At 53.7% G+C, this 19,539-nt stretch overlaps 1 non-coding gene across 1 annotated transcript; it reads right to left on the reverse strand.

Annotated features, from left to right (window-relative positions):
- Positions 1-19,155: 19,155 nt before the first annotated feature.
- On the reverse strand, positions 19,156-19,237 carry TRNAS-GCU (transfer RNA serine (anticodon GCU)). The gene has a single exon. It is a non-coding gene; the product is annotated as a tRNA-Ser (tRNA).
- Positions 19,238-19,539: the final 302 nt, after the last annotated feature.

Raw genomic sequence — 19,539 nt, forward strand, 5'->3', positions numbered from 1 at the left:
CGGTCCTGGTGACGCTGCCGGGCCCAATCCTCAGCTCCTTCCCTCAGAGCACAGCCGTGGGATCCACCGCGTCGGCTGCCGTGGGGAGCTCTCTCAGCGCTGCCAGTGTGCCCATCGCTTCTGGGGGCTCCCTGGGGCTGGGGGGCTTTGGGTGGTCCGGTCTGGGTCGTGGGCTCTGCGGGCCTCTGGGACGGGGCAATCTCTTATGCTGAAGGCCATATATTGCCTCCCCGTGGCTGAGCACCAGGAGCCTCCAGGAAAGCCCTGGAGCCAGCCCTGAGAGCGCGGCCATGGTCTGCCTGGAGGAAGGGGCCTGCGCTGGCCTTCCGTCTCTTCCCAAGGAAGCCTCTCTCTTTCCCCCTCTTGCTCTGCTTTGCCTTACGCTCCCCACCAAATAGCTCCTCCTTCCTTCTGTAGCAATGGCTCTAGGAGATACACGACTGCCAGAGCCTTGAAGGGGAATTGGAAAAGAAGCATCCCTGGCGTGGAGGTTTTCCTTCAGATGGCAGCACTTCTCTGAGCTTTACTCAGCCTCCAAAATGCATTGCTCAATCTCTCGCCTTTTCCATTGTCCTTTGATTTTCTCATTAAAGACATTGGGCATCAGCTTTGCAAGAGAGTCATGTTTCATTCTCCCCTCTTCTCCAATCCCAGCCAGCTGAGTGTCCAAAAGAGTTCCTCGCTTGCTAAAACTAGGGCTTTCTCCCTAGTTCCTGGCTTTGAGAGAGCCTCGTCTTTCGCCCCTGACATCCCATAGCAATGGAGACAAGGCCAGTTTGGGGTGAGAGCTCTTGTGGAAGGAGCCCCATTACTCATCGGCACCCCTCGAAAGCCACAAAACACAGTATGAAGGAAGCCCGAATATTCATAGAATCAATTTTTAACGGTTGTACTTGGTGATCTTAAAGGGTTTTCCAACCTAAAGGGTTCTATGATTCTGTTCTATGTATTGTGGAGCTGGGTATGGCAAGAGAGAGAGAGAGCTTTTTGCGTGGGACCATTAGGAGGCTAGGCAAGCGCAGAGCGCCAGATTTTGTGGCGCTGCGAACAGCTGCCAAGTGAAGGTGAGAGCCAGCAACAGCTTTCAGTCCTGGAACCTTCCATGTGGGAGCAGTCGCTGGATGTTTTCAATTTCTGAGCTTGGCTCTGGCAAGAACAAGTAAGAGTCATGGGACACGTACGCAAGCACTGAGCCCCAGTGCTGGTGGGGCTGTGAAAGGGCTGCCAAGGGAAGGTGAGGGCCAGCAACAGCTTTTAGTCCTGGTACTTTCTGTGTGGGAGCAGTTGCTGGATGTTTTCAATTTCAGAGCTGGGCTCTGGCAAGAGTGAGAGTAAGCGTTGGGACAGTTAAGTGGCTAGTCAAGTGCAGAGCCCCAGTGCTGGTGGGGCTGTGAAAGGGCTGCCAAGGGAAGGTGAGGACTCGTGTCATTTAGTCCATGACTTTGGGCTCCCTCTGTTATAGCAGTCTTTCAAGGCAGGAGAGATGGTGTGCGGTCTTGGATTGTTGCATGCTGAAGCCAGTTCTGGTTCCATCATGGCTGCACTTTGCTCGGTTTCATCAAAGCTCATTCTTCATTACTCTGTGTTGTTCTTCCTGTAATACCGTTGATATGGCGTAGAGCAACCATAGAAGTGATGACATACAGTATCATATAGCAATTAACATCATACAATTCTGTTCATTGGCTATTTTCACCCAAAATCAAATCCCCTTGAGGTACACATTTGACTTCCCTGTCCTGCATCACCCACCAAGTGCACCTAGGGCCTTGAGCAAAAGCAATCCCACTAATGGGTTTACTTTTGCCTGAGGCAGGAATAACAGAGACTGTCTTCCCTAGCATACTTTTTATGTGTACAGTACGTAAAGGTTTTGATTGGGCAGGGCCAGCCCCATTGGCAGATCATCTACAGTTGACTAACCAGGGGGCTTTTGCTAAATGTGTATCCCAATGTTTGAATGTCCCACCACCTATTGCTCCCAGGGTAGTCTTTAATAGTCCATTGTATCGTTCGATTTTCCCAGAGGCTGGTCATGTGATATACCTACTCCATGCCATGCTCTTTGGCCCAGGTGTCTATGAGGTTGTTTCAGAAATGAGTCCCATTGTCTGGCTCAATTCTTTCTGGGGTGCCATGGCGGCATAAGGCTTGCTTTGCAAGGCCCAAGGTAGTGTTCCAGGTGGTGGCATGGGGCACGGGATATGTTTCCAGCCACCTGGTGGTGGTTGCTTCCACCATGGTGAGCACATGGTGCTTGCCTTGGCGGGTTTGTGGGAGCATGATATAATCAATCTGTCAGGCCCCTCCATGTTTATATTTCAGCCATCGTCCTCCATACCAAAGAGGCTTTAACTGCTTGGCTTGTTTGATTGCAGTGCATGTCTCACATTCATGGATAACCTGTCCAATAGAGTCCATGGTCCAGTCCGCCCCTCGATCACAAGCCCATCTATATGTTGCATCTCGTACTTGATGGCCTGAGGTGTCATGGGCCCACCAAGCTATAAATAGTTCACCCTTATGTTGCCAGTCCAGATCCACCTGAACCACTTCAATCTTAGCAGCCTGATGCACCTGCTGGTTGTTTTGGTGTTCTTCAGTGGCCCGACTCTTGGGTACATGAGCATCTACGTAATGTACTTTTACAACCAGGTTCTCTACCCGGGCAGCAGTAGCTTGCCACAATGCAGCAGCCCAGATGGATTTACCTCCGCGCTGCCAATTGTTCTGCTTCCATTGCTGCAACCACCCCCACAGGGCATTTGCCACCATCCATGAGTCAGTATAGAGATAGAGCACTGGCCACTTTTCTCGTTCAGCAATATCTAAAGCCAGCTGGATAGCTTTCACCTCTGCAAACTGACATGATTCACCTTCCCCTTCAGCAGTTTCCTGCGACCTGTCGTATAGGACTCCACACAGCAGCCTTCCACCTCCCATGCCTTCCCACAAGATGACAGGACCCATCAGTGAACAGGGCATATTGCTTCTCATTTTCTGGCAGTTGATTATACAGTGGGGCCTCCTCAGCACGTCACCTCCTCCTCCTCCTCTGGCAATATTTCGAAATCTTTGCCTTCTGGACAGTACATGGTCACTTCCAAGATTCCTGGGTGACTGGGGTTTCCTAATCGAGCCTGTTGCATAATCAGTGCCACCCACTTACTCCACATAGCATCAGTTGCATGATGTGTAGAGGGGACCCTCCCTTTGAACATCCAGCCCAGCACCAGCAGTCAGGGTGCCAGGAGGAGCTGTGCTTCAGTACCAACCACTTCCAAAGCAGCTCAAAACCCTTCAAATGCTGCCAATATCTCTTTTTCAGTTGGAGTATAGTGGGCCTTGGATCCTCTGTATCCCCAACTTCAAAACCCTAGGGGTCGACCTCAAGTCTCCCCTGGTGCTTTTTGCCAGAGGCTCCAGGTAGGGCCATTCTCCCCAGCTGCGGTGTAGAGCACATTTTTCACATCTTGTCCTGCCTGGACTGGGCCAAGGGCTACTGCATGAACCATCTCCTGTTTAATTTGTTCAAAGGCTTGTCTTTGCTCAGGGTCCCATTTGAAATCGTTCTTCTTCCAGGTCACTTGATAGAGAGGACTGTAATTTGGAATATGCGTTCTCCAAAAACCCACAATGCCTAAGAAAGCTTGTGTTTCCTTTTTGCTAGTTGGTGGGGACATGGCTGTTATTTTATTGATCACATCCATTGGGATCTGACGACATCCATCAGGATCTGATGACATCCATCCTTCCATTTGGATGACATGGATGACATGGATGACATCCATGGATGACATCCATCCATTTTATTCCTAAAAACTGGATATCCTGTGCAGGTCCCTTGACCTTACTTTGTTTTATAGCAAAAACGGCTTTCAGGAGGATTTGGACTATTTTCTTCCCTTTCTCAGAAACCTCTTCTGCTGTGTTGCCCCACACGATGATGTCATCAATGTATTGCAGGCAGTCTGGATCAGTCCATGGCAAATGGTAGGACTGTGTTTCCACCCTTCGGGCAGTTGATTTCAGGTGTACTGGACGCCCCTCCAAGTGCAAACAAACTGTGGCCTGCACTCTGCTGCCAAAGGGATTGAGAAAAACGCATTAGCAATATCAGTTGTGGCATACCACTTGGCTGCCTTTGACTCCAGTTCGTATTGAAGTTCTAGCACGTCTGGCAAAGCAGCACTCAGCGGCGGCGTGACTTCATTCAGGCCACGATAGTCTACTGTTGGTCTCCACTCTCCATTAGACTTTCGCACTGGCCATATGGGACTGTTAAAGGGTGAGCGGTCTTGTTAATCACTCCTTGGCTCTCCAGTCAACGAACCAGCTTGTGGATAGGAATCAGGGAGTACATAGTACACATTTGACTCCCCATCCTTCTGCATCACCCATCAAGTGCACCCACCTAGGTCTGTGAGCAAAAGCAATCCCACGAATGGGTTTACCTTTGCCTGAGGAGCTGCAAACATATGTTGTTTTCATAGGAGCTGCATTTGAGCTAAGCCAGATGAGAGAGTCTTGCCTGTTGTTAGTCACTGAGGCTGATGACAAGTCATCCAGCAGTCTTGGTAAGGAGGAAACAATATCAATATGTATGCTTCACTGTGCTGTTTGGTAATTTCTGGAATGTGTCTTGCAGAAATTGGTCTTCAGGTTTTGCAGGTTGTAGGTTTGGCAGGACTTATTGGGTCATTAACGTCATGGTAATAGCAAACCCAAGAGGCATCCATGTGGGGCATTTTGGATTTCATATAATTTGCAAGAGTACTTGAACAGTTTAATGTTATGTTGAGGTACGGTAGTTGTAATGTCATCAGAAGAAAGTGAAGACGACTGTGGCAAAGATACTCAAAAGCATTGTCACATTTGACAATGGAAATGTGTCATTTATAGTTTATATGAACAGTTTTCCTTCAATATACTATTATTTTCAGAGATTTTCAGAGGAAGTGTTGCTATTTCCATATCAGAACTTAGTGATTTTAAGTTAAAGTTCTCCAGTGAGATGTAAAAAGATGACTGACATATCCTGGAAAGAAGAGTATTCACACAGACTCAATAGTCTTACTCTTGTGGTTTTCAGTTCTCCTTAAGAAGCAGGTGCATGTTTTTTCACTCGGACTGTGCAGTGATTAAAAAAACAGCCACCCTTGGAAACTTCCTCTGAAGTTAGAGGTGGGAGAGACACATCACATGTTCTGCCTCTTCCACTATCCTGCTTTCTCTTAAACTTGTTTGTATCATTATTCTAAATTTTTTGCTTTCACTAGAGCCAAGACAACCTAAGATAATTTTTTTGGGCTGGTCTTCTCCTGTCAGGCAGAGAGGTCCATGTAGACGTGCTCAGTCACAGAGGCCTTGCTGCAAAAGGACTAACAGGTGGGTGTGTGGTTAGTGATGGTTCTCCCTTATCAACAGTGCTGTCGGTCACGTCAGTGAATGATGCATTGGAGGGTTTTCAGATCGGTGGTATTTACAGAATAATAGTATGGTTATTACTGTGGTAGTCTGAGGCTATGAGAAAAACAAGGATTTGGGTGGGGGGAGAGGGTACTTTTTATTAGCTGATAGATTTCTTCAAAGCACAGTGTTTGTGAGTCACTGATGGCAATCATGGAGGTGGTGGCTGAGATTCTGTAATGGAAATTCTTTTGTTCTGGAACTGAAGCCCAAATAGCCCTTTAAAAATTTTAGTCAGATTACTTAATATGGAAGTCTAGAGTTTCTTTTCTTAAAACTGAAGATAATTTAGTTAGAGAGAGACCCTTTTTGGAAGTTCTAGTAGTTTGTGGACAGAGGCCAGTTGTGGCACTGGGGCCCTCAGGGGTGGGGGCTGTTTCTGCCTTGTTCCCTTGGCCTGGAGCTCACAGCTGGAAGTGATCTTTCCAAAATCCTGCTAGAAAGAGCCAGATGTGGGACCTGTGTCCGAGCTGGTGGACAAGGAGCACCCCTGGCACAGCCTCGGGGCCTGCTGCCAACCTGCCTTCAAATCAGCTCTTCCCAGCAGGACATTGCCCAGGAGTTACTTTGAGTTTTGCTGTTCCCCATCAGGAACTATGATACACACCAAGTACACCCAGCGGTGCACCTGTGCCGGGAGAAGACTTCAAGCACAGCTGGGGCTGATGGTAACTGTTCCCACCAGCTGTCCAGCTTAGGAAGATGCAGGTACAATACCATGGAGGGAACACTGACTGATTGTGACTTTTCTTGCAGGAACAAAGTTTAAAAGCAGGAGGGAGGCAGGACAAAAGGACCTGGTCAAAAACAGTCAAAAAATGCATCACAAAGCCAGCAGATGATAGCAGAGAGAAGAGAAGGAGATGCAGGTGACAAGGCTGGGACAATGATTTCAAGTTTACACCTGCCACAGATGCACAAAGACATTAACAGGCCTTGGCAGGTCATGGAGTGGGTGAGAAAGGTGCCTGGGAGACAGGACAGCACAGAGAGACAGGAGAGAGAGATGGAGGTGAAAAAGACAGGGTGTTAGAAGTCAGGACGCTGCTGCTGTGCCAGTGTTTGTGATGTCACTGGTGGCTGAGTAGCTGATAGAGTAGGAGCATGCACTGGGCTTGTGCAAGCGCTTGTTATGTCACTGGTGGCTGACACAGTGATATGGAAAGAGAATGCACCTGGGTTGTGCATATGCTTGTGATGTCACTCATGGCTGCGTAGCTGATATGGCAGGAGCAGGCACATGGCTTACACAGGTGCTTGTGATGTCCCTGGTGGCCTAGCAGGTACCTTGCTTCTGGAGGTTCTTACTGACTTTCAATGAGGCACTCAGCAGCCTCTTTTGTCACTCTCCAAGGCCTTGATGGCCTCCTTTCTCACGTGGTCTACACTTCCCAAGCAGAATGGGTGCTCCCACTCAGGAGAGGAATAAAGGTAAGGCAGTAGCTATGCAGAAGAGAACTCACTGGATGAGGTCCCCAAGCCCCCTGGCTTCCCCTGGCATGGCAGGAAGGTGTGTGAATCTGTGCACAGCATAAGATCAAAGACCCACTCTGGAGCTGCCTGGACATCTCCAGGAGAGGCCTTGGTGCCCCCATCCCTGTACACAAAGAGGTTTCTCTCCAGCTCACCACCGATCACGCACGGGGATCTGAGTTTCCTTCTTTCCATGTGGGACAGACACGGTAGAGGTGTGTCTCTGACCTGACGTCCTGCATAGCCCTGCAAAGACTTGTGCCTCTCATGCTCAGCTCCAGGCCCTCAGTGAGGTGCCCTAAGGGGTGCGTTGCAGCTGAAGTCCTCCCTGAGGACTGGCTGCACTCCACAGGACGAGGAGGACATCAATATGCACGACCAATGTGAGGCAAGGATCTTCTGAACCTCTCAAGATTCAGAAGCATCAGGCAAGCATCAGGCAAGAGTGCACTTTGGTCTGAGGAAGAATTCTGATTGATCTCAATGAGATCACAAAATCTCACCAAGGGGGAAAAGGAGCGAAAAACCAGACAACAAAATCCAGCCATTGTCTGGGCCAGACCTTGGGGTTGCAATAAGGAGGGGATGTGAACCCAGGTGTGCAGAGCACAATGGATTAGCAGCCCATCACTTTCACTACTGGGCCAAGACAGCAGCATGCTGCTGCTGCTCCTGCTGCTGCTTCCTCTGCTCCTGCTGCTGCTCCTGACACTGCTGCCACAGCTCCTCATCTTGCTGCTCCTGCTGCTGCTGCTCCTATTCCTGCTGCACCTACAGCTCCTGCCTGGGACACCTACAGCTTTTTATACACTTTGACATGGGACAAAAGGACACAGCCTCCAGGTTTTGCCTTTTGGGACTGGTCTGCTCTCCTGACAGCTGGGCTGAGCTCCAGGGACCTTTGGGAAATAGGTCTCGGCGTTCACATCAGAAACCAACTGAACAGCAGAGCCCCACGCTCCTTCCCGGGAAGGAACACCAGAAAGTGACCGCAGAGCGGCTCAGCACCTCCAAAGGACTCAAGCCTGACTTTGAGATTACTTTGTCACCAGCCACCTTCCCCTCACATTCTGGAAGGATACCACCAGCTCACATGGACAGGAGTCACTCACACTTGACTGGTGGACTTTTTTCACCAGGACAGAGCACGTGCCTCAGGCTTGGCCATGGCACCTCTGTGCTGATCCCCGGCGCTCACCCAGGATCTCATCACAGGCTGCTTCTCTCCCAGCACAGCTAACAGTCAGGAATGAAGAGGGAGCTGAGGGACACCAGCCCCACTGCACACAGCTCCTCTTTTTACCTGCCAGAGCTCCAGTGCTGCAGAGAGTTGAAACAACTGAACCCAGACCTCTCTGTGCCTTGAAGGTCAGACCTTGAGCTGGGGGAAATGGTGCCGAGGCCAGGCTTGCTGCCCCTGCTGGATAACAGAAAGGTGGGTACGGGATTGCGCACCGTGGGATGGACACCGATGGCAGGGCCCTGGCAGCCTCTCTTTCTCCTCCGCCTGGTTAATTCCTGTCCTGGACAAAGGGGAGCAGTGCACAGCCTTGGGGGCTGGGGCCAGAACCACTTGCACCCTGGTCACCCCAAGTAGTTTCTCCTAGCCCCAGCCCACCCCGTGGGCCCACAATTGCGGAGACATGTGAACAAGGAGAACTGACAGATTCAGGATGGCCTCCAGGGCAGGAGCCCATGGCAGGAGGGAGGCCAGGCCTGGGAAATGCCATGCTGTGCCGAGCTGCTTCCCCCAACTGCTGGTGCTCCCCGTTGTGGATATGAAAAGTTCCTGGGATTCACTTTCTGGGTTCTTAACAAAGACTTTCCTAGGAAAGTAGCCAGGCCCATCATTGGCTCTCATTAATGCAGCATTTGGTTGAGCCCCTGCTGTAATCAATGCAGCACAGGGACATTCAACAGAAAATAGGAGCTTCCTTCATTCTGTGTTTTGTGGCTTTCGGGGCGTGCCGATGAGTAATGGGGCTCCTTCCACAAGAGCTCTCACCCCAAGCTGGCCTTGTCTCCATTGCTATGGGATGTCAGGGGCGAAAGACGAGGCTCTCTCAAAGCCAGGAACTAGGCAGAAAGCCCTAGTTTTAGCAAGCGAGGAACTCTTTTGGACACTCAGCTGGCTGGGATTGGAGAAGAGGGGAGAATGAAACATGACTCTCTTGCAAAGCTGATGCCCAGTGTCTTTAATGAGAAAATCAAAGGACAATGGAAAAGGCGAGAGATTGAGCAATGCATTTTGGAGGCTGAGTAAAGCTCAGAGAAGTGCTGCCATCTGAAGGAAAACCTCCACGCCAGGGATGCTTCTTTTCCAATTCCCCTTCAAGGCTCTGGCAGTCATGTATCTCCTAGAGCCATTGCTACGGAAGGAAGGAGGAGCTATTTGGTGGGGAGCGTAAGGCAAAGCAGAGCAAGAGGGGGAAAGAGAGAGGCTTCCTTGGGAAGAGATGGAAGGCCAGCGCAGGCCCCTTCCTCCAGGCAGACCATGGCCGCGCTCTCAGGGCTGGCTCCAGGGCTTTCCTCGAGGCTCCTGGTGCTCAGCCACGGGGAGGCAATATATGGCCTTCAGCATAAGAGATTGCCCCGTCCCAGAGGCCCGCAGAGCCCACGACCCAGACCGGACCACCCAAAGCCCCCCAGCCCCAGGGAGCCCCCAGAAGCGATGGGCACAATGGCAGCGCTGAGAGAGCTCCCCACGGCAGCCGACGCGGTGGATCCCACGGCTGTGCTCTGAGGGAAGGAGCTGAGGATTGGGCCCGGCAGGGTCACCAGGACCGGTGAGGGCTGGATGGCAACGCTGGAGTCGGCGCACCGGATGACGCAGGGCTCGTTGCAGCTGTTGGCAAGTGGGGTTGGGCCGCAGGCAGCTGGCAGGCAGGGGCTGTAGCACGCCATGTCTTGTGGAGGGAGGCGACCCTGCAAGACCGGGAGGGAGCAGAGGGCATCAGCTGTCGGGCCCTTTCAGACCTCCAGCTTGGCTCCTCTGAGAACGGGCAGTGCCTGGGTCAGGTCAGATCTCCCTGGCAAGTTCCTTTCTGTGCCAAGAGTGACCAAGGCAGGTTGCTGCACTATGGATGGGGGGAAGCACGTCGTGTCTGGTTAGACGGTACTGGTCGTCCAGCCTCAGACTTCAGCAGAGCCACTGCTCCAGAGGAGCCGAACTGACTCCCTCTCGGAAGGGAACAAAGCCTTCCCTCTTCCCTCACCACCTCACCTCCCAGAAGAGGGAAGCACAGTGTATTTTCAAGCCTGGACCACGTATCAGAAGGACCACGCGCAGAAGGGAAGCAGTCCCCCTGCCAGAAATCCTCCCAGCAGGAAGAGAAGGAGTGAGTTCAGACTTACCAAGTTCACCGTGGAGAGCAAGGGAAGAGATATGGATGGAAGGGCCTGGAGTGGCACGGGCTTTTTATATGGTGAGCCGGCGCCTCAGGAGACCTGGAACACACCTTCTTTGTGAAGCACGTCAACAAAGAGCAATTTGAGGCTTGCAAAGCACAGCCAAGAGATGAAGAACTTGTCTCTTTCATCTGAAAGGTCTGGCTTGCATTTCCCTGTTGGGTGAGAGCACAGTGATTCATTAGATGCTGGCTCCTCAAAGCAGCGGTCATTTGGGGTCCCATGCCAGTTCCCAGGAAAGGGTTTCCTTAGCTCCAGGCCCTGTGTGTGGCTTGTGCACATCTTTGTTGGGCACGTGACTACCACGCTCAGTCAGGCCTTCAGCTGTGGAGCACTCCTGATGAAGGCCACTCACGTGGGCCTCCTGTTGAAGGGCTGAGGCTGACCTTGAGAAACACCAGGCCCCACAGGGCCATGGAAGGACTCAGCAATCAGCCAAGCCCCGGCTGGATGCCTGTCCGGCTGAGAGACACGAAGAGGAGGGGACTCAGACCCCCAGAGGTGGTTGGAAGGTGAAGGACAAAGAAGGAGATGGGAGATGCAGAGAAGCACCACTGTGTGAAGGGATGGGGGCACTGGGACCATTCCTAGAGGTGGCCAGGTAGCTCTGTGGGGGCCTCAAAACAAAGGAAAAAAGGGGAAGAGAGGAAAAAACAAGGTCTCGTTCTGTGGAAATCTGTCAATGCTCATTCTCAGAATTCTCATGCTCAAAGTGGGTAGTCAGCCCCAAGGGTGCAAGGTCAAAGTGGCTGAGGAGTAAACTCATAGCATTTGCCCGAGGGTGCTTTTCACTTTTGGTTGCCTTGCCAGGCCTGGGAAGGACATGTCCTCTTGTGGCTGCAGTTCAAAGCAGAAGGCATCTTGCGGAGCAAGGATGGGCCTGTGCTGTCCGCTTCCTGCCCTCAGGTGTTACCACATGCCTGCTGAGGCAGGTGGATGCACGTGCCCTCTCCCGCTGCCTCAGCTTTGCTCAGGCGCAGCAAAGGCCGGGCTCCTCATGCAGTAGAGGAATGCCTCCCCACCCTTCCCGCATCCAGCAGCGGGGCAGGATGGCAGGCCAAGGAGGAGAGTAGCCCAGCGATGGTAGTCACTGCCTGCTGTAGCGGAGCTGTGATGGGCTGTGTCATGCTCCTGCCTGGTGGCAAAGGAGGCTACGTGAGGAGCAGAGTGTCTGTCCTGGCGTCTGCTCCTCTTTGCACGACCTCTCAATTGCCAGAAGGGAGAGCAGAGAGGGAGGAGCAGCAAGGCTGTACATCAGGAGTTTGAGCGCTCAGCCATTAGTGCACTGGCCGGGAACAGAGCAGCCATAGGGCAGGTCATGCCATCTGGGGAGTTTCCCTCGGGGTTGGTTCCTGCTGGCAGCTTCCCCTGCGCAGATTGCTGTGGGCACCCCGCGCCTCTTCTGCGGGGCTGGGCCACGTCGCAAAAGGCCACATCTCAGGGCTTTGGGGGCTGGAAGAGATGGGCAGCCACTTCCCTGCCCTTCAGCTGGGGACACGCTGGGGCTCGAGTGCCTCGCAAATTCCTCTCAGAGCCTCAGAGCCTTTCAGGAGGGTGCCTCACTGGCTGCTTTGTCAGTGCACTTCCAGTTGCACCTGGAAAAGAGGCACGGGTGGCTGCCTCCCAGCCTGGTGCCGTAGTGACTCCTGGGACCTGTTTCTGCCTGTACGGAGTGAGCACGTTTCTGCCGTGAGCTGTGGCACTGGGTTGACTGTCCCGGCAGGACGGCACTACAGCCCAGGCAGCTCTTAGGGCCGGTGACACGCGCCTGGCCTTTGAGCTCCCCCAGACCTTTCCAGACCGGCACAGTCTCCACCATGGCTCACACGGCAGCAGGGAGCACCATCTGGTGCCACTCAGTGGCTGCAGCCTCAGTCCGGTGCTCTGTCACACCGGCCTGTCTTAAAATGCAGGCTCCCCAGGCCCTGGACACATCGTGTTGGCAACTTTCCTTGATTTGGTCTGCGCTCCACAAACGTCCGGGAGTGGGAACGTCAGGGCATGTCCGTGCTGTCCTCTTTTGGCTGCTGTTTCACCAAGGAGCCTGACAGGATTTCAAGGAGTCACCAAGTGGTTGGGCAAGACGCTAACAGCCATGACAACACTGTACAAAACCTGCATTTCTGCAGGAATGGGGACATGAGGTTGCGCCTAGGGTCCTCTGCACGCCTGAATCCCTTTCCCCCAGAGCCCCTGATGCCAGTGCCTGGATGATTCGCACCAAGGTGGAGCTGAGGTGTCTCATAGTGCCTCAGCACTTTTTGGTGACTCCCAGGTGGTCTGCTGGTGCCACCTCGCAATTCAAGGGCCCTGAATGTGCCAATCCATCCCTGAGGCAGGGAAAACAAGCCAGACCCTCTGGGTCAGTGACCTGAACAAGCCACCCGGCCATGATGCAAAGGTGAGTGTTGTTTGGGAAGACTGTGCCAAAGCAGACGGGTCCACTTGGTGATGGCTCACTTTCGGGCACGAGTCAGCAGGCTCCTTCATCGCCATCCAGGGCCACGTTGAGCCTTTGCTTCTCCTCGGGACAGTAATGAGTAAAGTCCTGGCAGGCAAGGCAAGGGCTGTGCAGTTCCCAAAGAAAACACTCTGGCCTTTCCTGACCGAAGCAACAGCTGAACTGCTGGGCTCCCTTTGCATGGCTGGAAAGTGTGTGCCTCACCGAGGCCTGAGGGGAGCAGAGATCTGCCACCGAGAAGCCTGATCCTCTCCAGCAATGGCCTGTGTCCCCGTCCCTGTACACAGCGGGGTTTCTCTCCAGATCGCAGGAGGGCCTTGTTTGACGACCACCTTCCAATCAGCCTGGGGATCTGAGTCTCCTCCGTTCTCTGTCCCTCAGCAGAACAGCCATCCTGCAGAAGCTTGGCTGGGCTCTGAGCAGGCACAGGTATTGCTCAGGGTCGGCCTCAGCCCGCCAAAGAGAGACCCTTCTGAGCGGCCTTCAGGCGTGCTCCACAGGCAAAGTCCTAAGTACGTGGTTCTTAGTAGTGGTCCTAAGTCCTAAGTAATGTTCCCCAGGAAGGGCAGGACGCGCACAACACCTACTCCTGGCCTGAATCTGCTGCAAGGCTTCACCAGCAACTGGCATGAGACCTCAAACGAGCGTTGGTCTGGGGAAGAAACATAATTGCTATCAACCAAATCACTTCAGTGCTGCCCAGGATGAAAAGGGAGCCAAGCATTTCTGGCAAAGGAGGCATGTCTTTCGTCGACCAGCAGAGCTTTGAGAAGCCAAAATTGCTGTTTCTCAACATGCTTCATGTTTGTGTCATTTTTCAGCTCCCCTGGGGCTCTGGGCCACAGTATAAAAGCGTGCCCAACTCCCAGCTCCTCCATCCTCTCCTCGTGCCTTCCTCCGCTCTGTGAAGGTGGTAAGTCTCAGTTCATTTTGCCTCTTGTCTCCTCGGTTGGCAGGACAGTTTTTGTGGAGAGGGCTGCATGCATTTTGCCTCCCTCATCCTGGGTGAACAGTCTAGGATGTGAAACAGGGCATTGGTTGGTTTCTTTGCCAGCTGTGGTTCTTTCCAAGGCGCAGGACGTACGGCCAGCACTCTCTAACCATCACCTGGGCACTTCCTCCGTCATCCGCAGTTTAGCAATGCTCCTTTTGCATTATGGGCATGACGAGGAGCTTCCTCAGGAGAGCTTGTCCCACCGTAGACATCTTCTTCCATAGTGGCTGCTGTCTTCAGGCACCCTGTTGCGTTTTACTCAGACATGTCCCCTCCTGAGAGAAGTGGGTGAGAGGAGCCTGCCCTGACAAGACCAGGGGTCTCGAGGGCGGGGGGTGGGGGAAGAAGGAGACCCATTTGGCTGAGTGAACAAATCGATGCTGGTACAAGGGCTGATGATCAGGAAGTACACAGCCTGATGCCAAGAAGAGGGAGCCTCTTGGTCTGCAGTCAAAAATCTTTCCCTGACTAAGGCCACAGCATCAAGGCTATGCTCAACCCGTCTGAAAAACCTGGCATCCATTTCCTCATACTGGGAGGGGACTTACTGAGGACTCCCTCTGCGGCACCTTCCCTGGCAAGCCTTCAAGGCTGAGCAGAAGGGTTGTTGTGAAATATCCTCGTAGCCTGCAGACCTCGTAGCCCTTGGTAATGGAGCAACTGGAGGCAGCAGAGTGCCTCCATGGGGCAGGCGTGCCTGGGAGTGGCAAGGCTGGCTGAGGTATAGGCTGAGGTACAGGCTGCGAAGGAGCTTGACTTGGACAGAGGGAGCTTCCTTGCGTTTGGACAGACCCTCTCAGATCACCCTTCAGTTGCAAACAAATACCCACCGCAGGCCCACAAAAAAGCCCAGAAACCCCCTCTCTGCAGACACTGGCGGTCCATCCACTGTTGGGCCATGCCACTGCTTCTGCCTTTGAGAATGTTTACCAAGTGGGACCCTGCATTTCATGGGGGCGTTGCAAGTAACTCTGGCCAGATGAGCCCGGCTCCTTGTGGGTGAGACATCCCAGGTGGGTGAGAGAAGAGGTCTTCAGTAACGGTAGGTTGTGACGAGGCACCAGGAAGTTTAAGGTAGTGGAGAGGAGGCTGCATTGTGCTGTTCTGCCAAATTCTGGGCCCTGCTGCTGGACACAGCTTTCTTGACTCGTGCCCCCTCCCAAATCACTCTCCGCTGAGCGCCTAGGCACTGCCTGTTCTCAGAGGAGCCAAGCTGGGGGTCTGAAAGGGCCCGACAGCTGATGTCTTCTGCTCCCTCCCGGTCTTGCAGGGTCGCCCCTCTCCACGAGACATGGCGTGCTACAGCCCGTGCCTGCCAGCTGCCTGCGGCCCAACCCCGCTTGCCAACAGCTGCAACGAGCCCTGCGTCATCCGGTGCGCCGACTCCAGCGTTGCCATCCAGCCCTCGCCGGTCCTGGTGACGCTGCCGGGCCCAATCCTCAGCTCCTTCCCTCAGAGCACAGCCGTGGGATCCACCGCGTCGGCTGCCGTGGGGAGCTCTCTCAGCGCTGCCAGTGTGCCCATCGCTTCTGGGGGCTCCCTGGGGCTGGGGGGCTTTGGGTGGTCCGGTCTGGGTCGTGGGCTCTGCGGGCCTCTGGGACGGGGCAATCTCTTATGCTGAAGGCCGTATATTGCCTCCCCGTGGCTGAGCACCGGGAGCCTCGAGGAAAGCCCTGGAGCCAGCCCTGAGAGCGCGGCCATGGTCTGCAGGGACCCCAGCTCCCACCGCTCCCACTGCCTGGAGGAAAGGGCCTGCGCTGGCCTTCCGTCTCTTCCCAAGGAAGCCTCTCTCTTTCCCCCTCTGGCTCTGCTTTGCCTTACGCTCCCCACCAAATAGCTCCTCCTTCCTTCCGTAGCAATGGCTCTAGGAGATACACGACTGCCAGAGCCTTGAAGGGGAATTGGAAAAGAAGCATCCCTGGTGTGGAGGTTTTCCTTCAGATGGCAGCACTTCTCTGAGCTTTACTCAGCCTCCAAAATGCATTGCTCAATCTCTCGCCTTTTCCATTGTCCTTTGATTTTCTCATTAAAGACATTGGGCATCAGCTTTGCAAGAGAGTCATGTTTCATTCTCCCCTCTTCTCCAATCCCAGCCAGCTGAGTGTCCAAAAGAGTTCCTCGCTTGCTAAAACTAGGGCTTTCTCCCTAGTTCCTGGCTTTGAGAGAGCCTCGTCTTTCGCCCCTGACATCCCATAGCAATGGAGACAAGGCCAGCTTGGGGTGAGAGCTCTTGTGGAAGGAGCCCCATTACTCATCGGCACCCCTCGAAAGCCACAAAACATAGTATGAAGGAAGCCCGAATATTGATAGCATCAGAGAATCGCCCCGAGTGGTAGGGACCTCCAAAGATCATCTGGTCCAAGCTTTTGCGGGAAAGGAAGCCTACATGAGATTATCTAGCACCCTGTCCAAGCGCATCTTAAAAACCTCCCAGTCATGAAGATTCTACCACGTCCCTGGGAGGTTACTGCAGTGAATGATAGTTCTCACTGTAAAAAATGTAATTCTTATATCAAGGTTAAACCTCTCCTGGTTGCTCCCTGTCCTCCATGTGGCTCTTTGTTAAGAGAGAGACTCCGTGCTCTTGTAGTGGCCTTTAAGTACTGGAAAACTGTGATGAGTGCAGGGGAAGAGCATGACAGGACAGCAGGAGACTTGGTATGGAATGTTTTGGGGAGAGAAACCAGAGGTGGGGGAAGGGAGGGTTCAGGGTGGTCCTGGGAGGAAGAAACGTGAGAAAACTAGAGGGAAGATGGGACAACATGGCTGTCACTCAAGAATTGGTTGCTGTTCGGGATGGCCATGCCCTGCTTCGGATAGGCGCAGCCTGTCCTGTGTTCTTCTTAAGTTCTATTCCTAACTCTTCTCCCTGGTGAGGGGCTCTCTATTCTGTGCGTATGTGTGTGTATGGAAGCCTAGGGGCCAGCAACTGGAGTCAAACCACAGGTCGCCGTGGTTCCTGCCTGGGTGGTGCCAGTCACTGGAGTGGGACCAGAGGTCATTGGGACTGTTTGTCTGGGGTGCCGGCACCCGGACAGACCGGGGTGAGTGGAAATAACGTGCCAGCAAGTGGAGCGTGTGAGGGTCTGCAAGTCAGTGTGTGATTGCTCTCGAGTATCAAGCCAGATGCTGCAGCGAGTGGGTAGAGCCGCTTGGGAGCCACGTATGGGCGTGTGCCTCTAAGGGTGAGGTCACAGAAGGAGTAGGCTACAGGAGGCACCAGAGGGTCCTGGCCAACTGCCAGAGACCCCATAGGGCCTGTTTGTGTCTGTGTGCGAGCCTCTAGGGGCGAGAGAACCGGAGGAGCTGGCTACCAGAAGGACCAGGGTGTCCAGGCCAACTGGAGCCAGGCACCAGCTACAGGGTAGAGGGGCTACAGTCTCAGCCCAGCTGATGGAGGGATCCACGTTGTACAGGTGTGTAGTATTTTCCCACTCACAGACCTTCCTTGTCATCAGCCAGGAAGGGGACCTGGACGAGGCTCTCGGTGCCCACTGTTGAGTGCTGAGTGTTTCTGCCTGGCTTGATGGGTGTGGTCGGCCATGTGTATCGGGGTTGTATGCATGGATCTGTGTGTGTGTGCCTCGTGGGAGGCACGCTCAGCCTGGCTGCTGGCCGGGCCTGGGGGCATGGAGCTGTGGCAGCCTGAGCTCTGCTGGGCTGCTGGGTTCAGCAGCCACCGAACAGAAAGGGATCCTTCTGGGCCGTCCAAACCGCCAAGCTCACCTGTCGATGAGAAAGCGTTCTGCTCTTCTTCTCTTCCCTGAGGCTGGCCAGGGGAGATTAAGGTGCTGATGAAGAAGCTGACCTCTCCACAGCAGGCGGCCCCTTTCTTGTCTCCCACGGCCTCTCCCTTTGGATTCAGACCCAACTGGGCTGGCAGTGGGGCCAGTGGTCCCCTCTACCTGGCTCACAGGCCTTAGGGATATGCGAGGCTGGCGGGGGTGTGGGCAGGGGGTGGGGTCAGCAGCATTGTGAGCTCTGAGCCCCTTGGCCAAACCCCAGTCTCTTCTTCTCTCATCTTGTTTGCATGCTGCTGTGTCCAGGCACGCTGCTCACAGGTGCTGATCACCGTGAGCCACGAGGCATCCTTGGAAGTGCAAAACTACTGGGCAGCACATCCAGAGGAGAGCAGGGTGGGGAGAGCAAGAGGCCCACGGTCGTGGGGAAGAGATATCCCAAGGAAATGTCCAGGGATTGGAGGAGGGAGGCAGGTGGGCCGAGAGGCAGAAATGTAAATGTGTGCAAGAGAGGGGAGGTCGTGTGGGCAGCAAGAGGCTCCAGCCACCTCTGTGCTTTTCATAACCATGCTGGATCATCCCTGTCCCTCTGACCCCTGCCAAGTCGCTCCTGACCACCCAGGACAGCACATCCCTTGGTGGCACAGCTGGCTACTGGCTACTCCTGCCTCCACACAGGTCTTCCCTGCAAATCCCTGCTTTGTCACAAAACTGGTTAAGGGCTTGGTATGTCTGAAACGTGAGGGGAGGCTGTGAGAGCTGGGGTTCTTCCCATACCTGATGGCAGGGAAGGAAGAGGGAGCCAGCCTCTTCTCAGTAGTACCAACTGCCAGCGCAAGAGGCAGTGGGCACAAATTAAAACACCTGAAATTCCATCTCAAGGCAAGAAACCGCTTTCTTGCCGTCAGGGGTGTGACACAGTGGACCAGGTTGCGCAGAGAGGTTGTGGAGTCTCCATCCTTGGAGATACTCAAAACCAACTGGACTATGTCCTAAGCAACCAGCTCAAGTTGACCCTGCTGGAGCAGTTGGCTTGCACTAAAGGATCTCAGGAGGTCCCTTCCGACCCCAACGATTCGGAGATTCTGTGAAGAGACGAGAGCAATGCCTCCCATAAAAGAATATCTTGCTTGAAATGTTCTGTGACAGAAAGTGGTTTACGCGTATTTTGTTTTTCGTTCCGCGGCTGGTTGAGCCTTCCTGAAGGCAAGGTAAACAGCATCCACTGCTCTTCCCTTCTCCGCCAAGCTCGTCACCTCACTGCAGAAGGCTACCAGCTTGGTTAAGCATGACTTCTCCTTTGGAAATCGTAAATGCTTACTACTCCCAACCAACTTTCTGTGCTACCTGTGTTTGGAAACTACTTCCAGGATGGTTTGCTCTATCATCTTCCCAGAGGTTAAGGAGAGGCTGACCATCCTGTGAGTTCCCTGGATCTTCCTTCTTGCCCTTGTTGTTCCTGTGGAGACAGAAGAGGTTGAGGTGTGTCCTGAGCCACTTCAAAACCTTGCAAGTTCTTTTCAGGCAACTCTCATCTCAAAACAAAGGCTTACTTGGGGGCACACATGGAGCCCCTCACTCTCATAAACTCTGACCATCATTGGCCTGACCGACGAGGATGGGATTCGAACCCACGCGTGCAGAGCACAATGGATTAGCAGTCCATCGCCTTCACCACTCGGCCACCTCGTCAGCATGCTGCTGCTCCTGCTGCTCCTTCTGCTCCTTCTCCTGCTCCTGCTGCTGCTCCTGCCACTGCTGCTGACACTGCTCCTGATCTTGCTGCTCCTGCTGCTCCTCCTCCTGCTCATGTTCCTGCTCCACCTCCATCTCCAGCTTCTGATGCCTACAGATTTTTATACACTTTGCGAGGAAGCGGGGGGAGCTTCCTTGTGTTTGGACAGACCCTCTCAGATCACCCTTCAATTGCAAACAAATACCCACCGCAGGCCCACAAAAAAGCCCAGAAACCCCCTCTCTGCAGACACTGGAGG

Source organism: Ciconia boyciana, chromosome 16, assembly GCF_034638445.1.
Source record: "Ciconia boyciana chromosome 16, ASM3463844v1, whole genome shotgun sequence".
NCBI lineage: Eukaryota > Metazoa > Chordata > Aves > Ciconiiformes > Ciconiidae > Ciconia > Ciconia boyciana.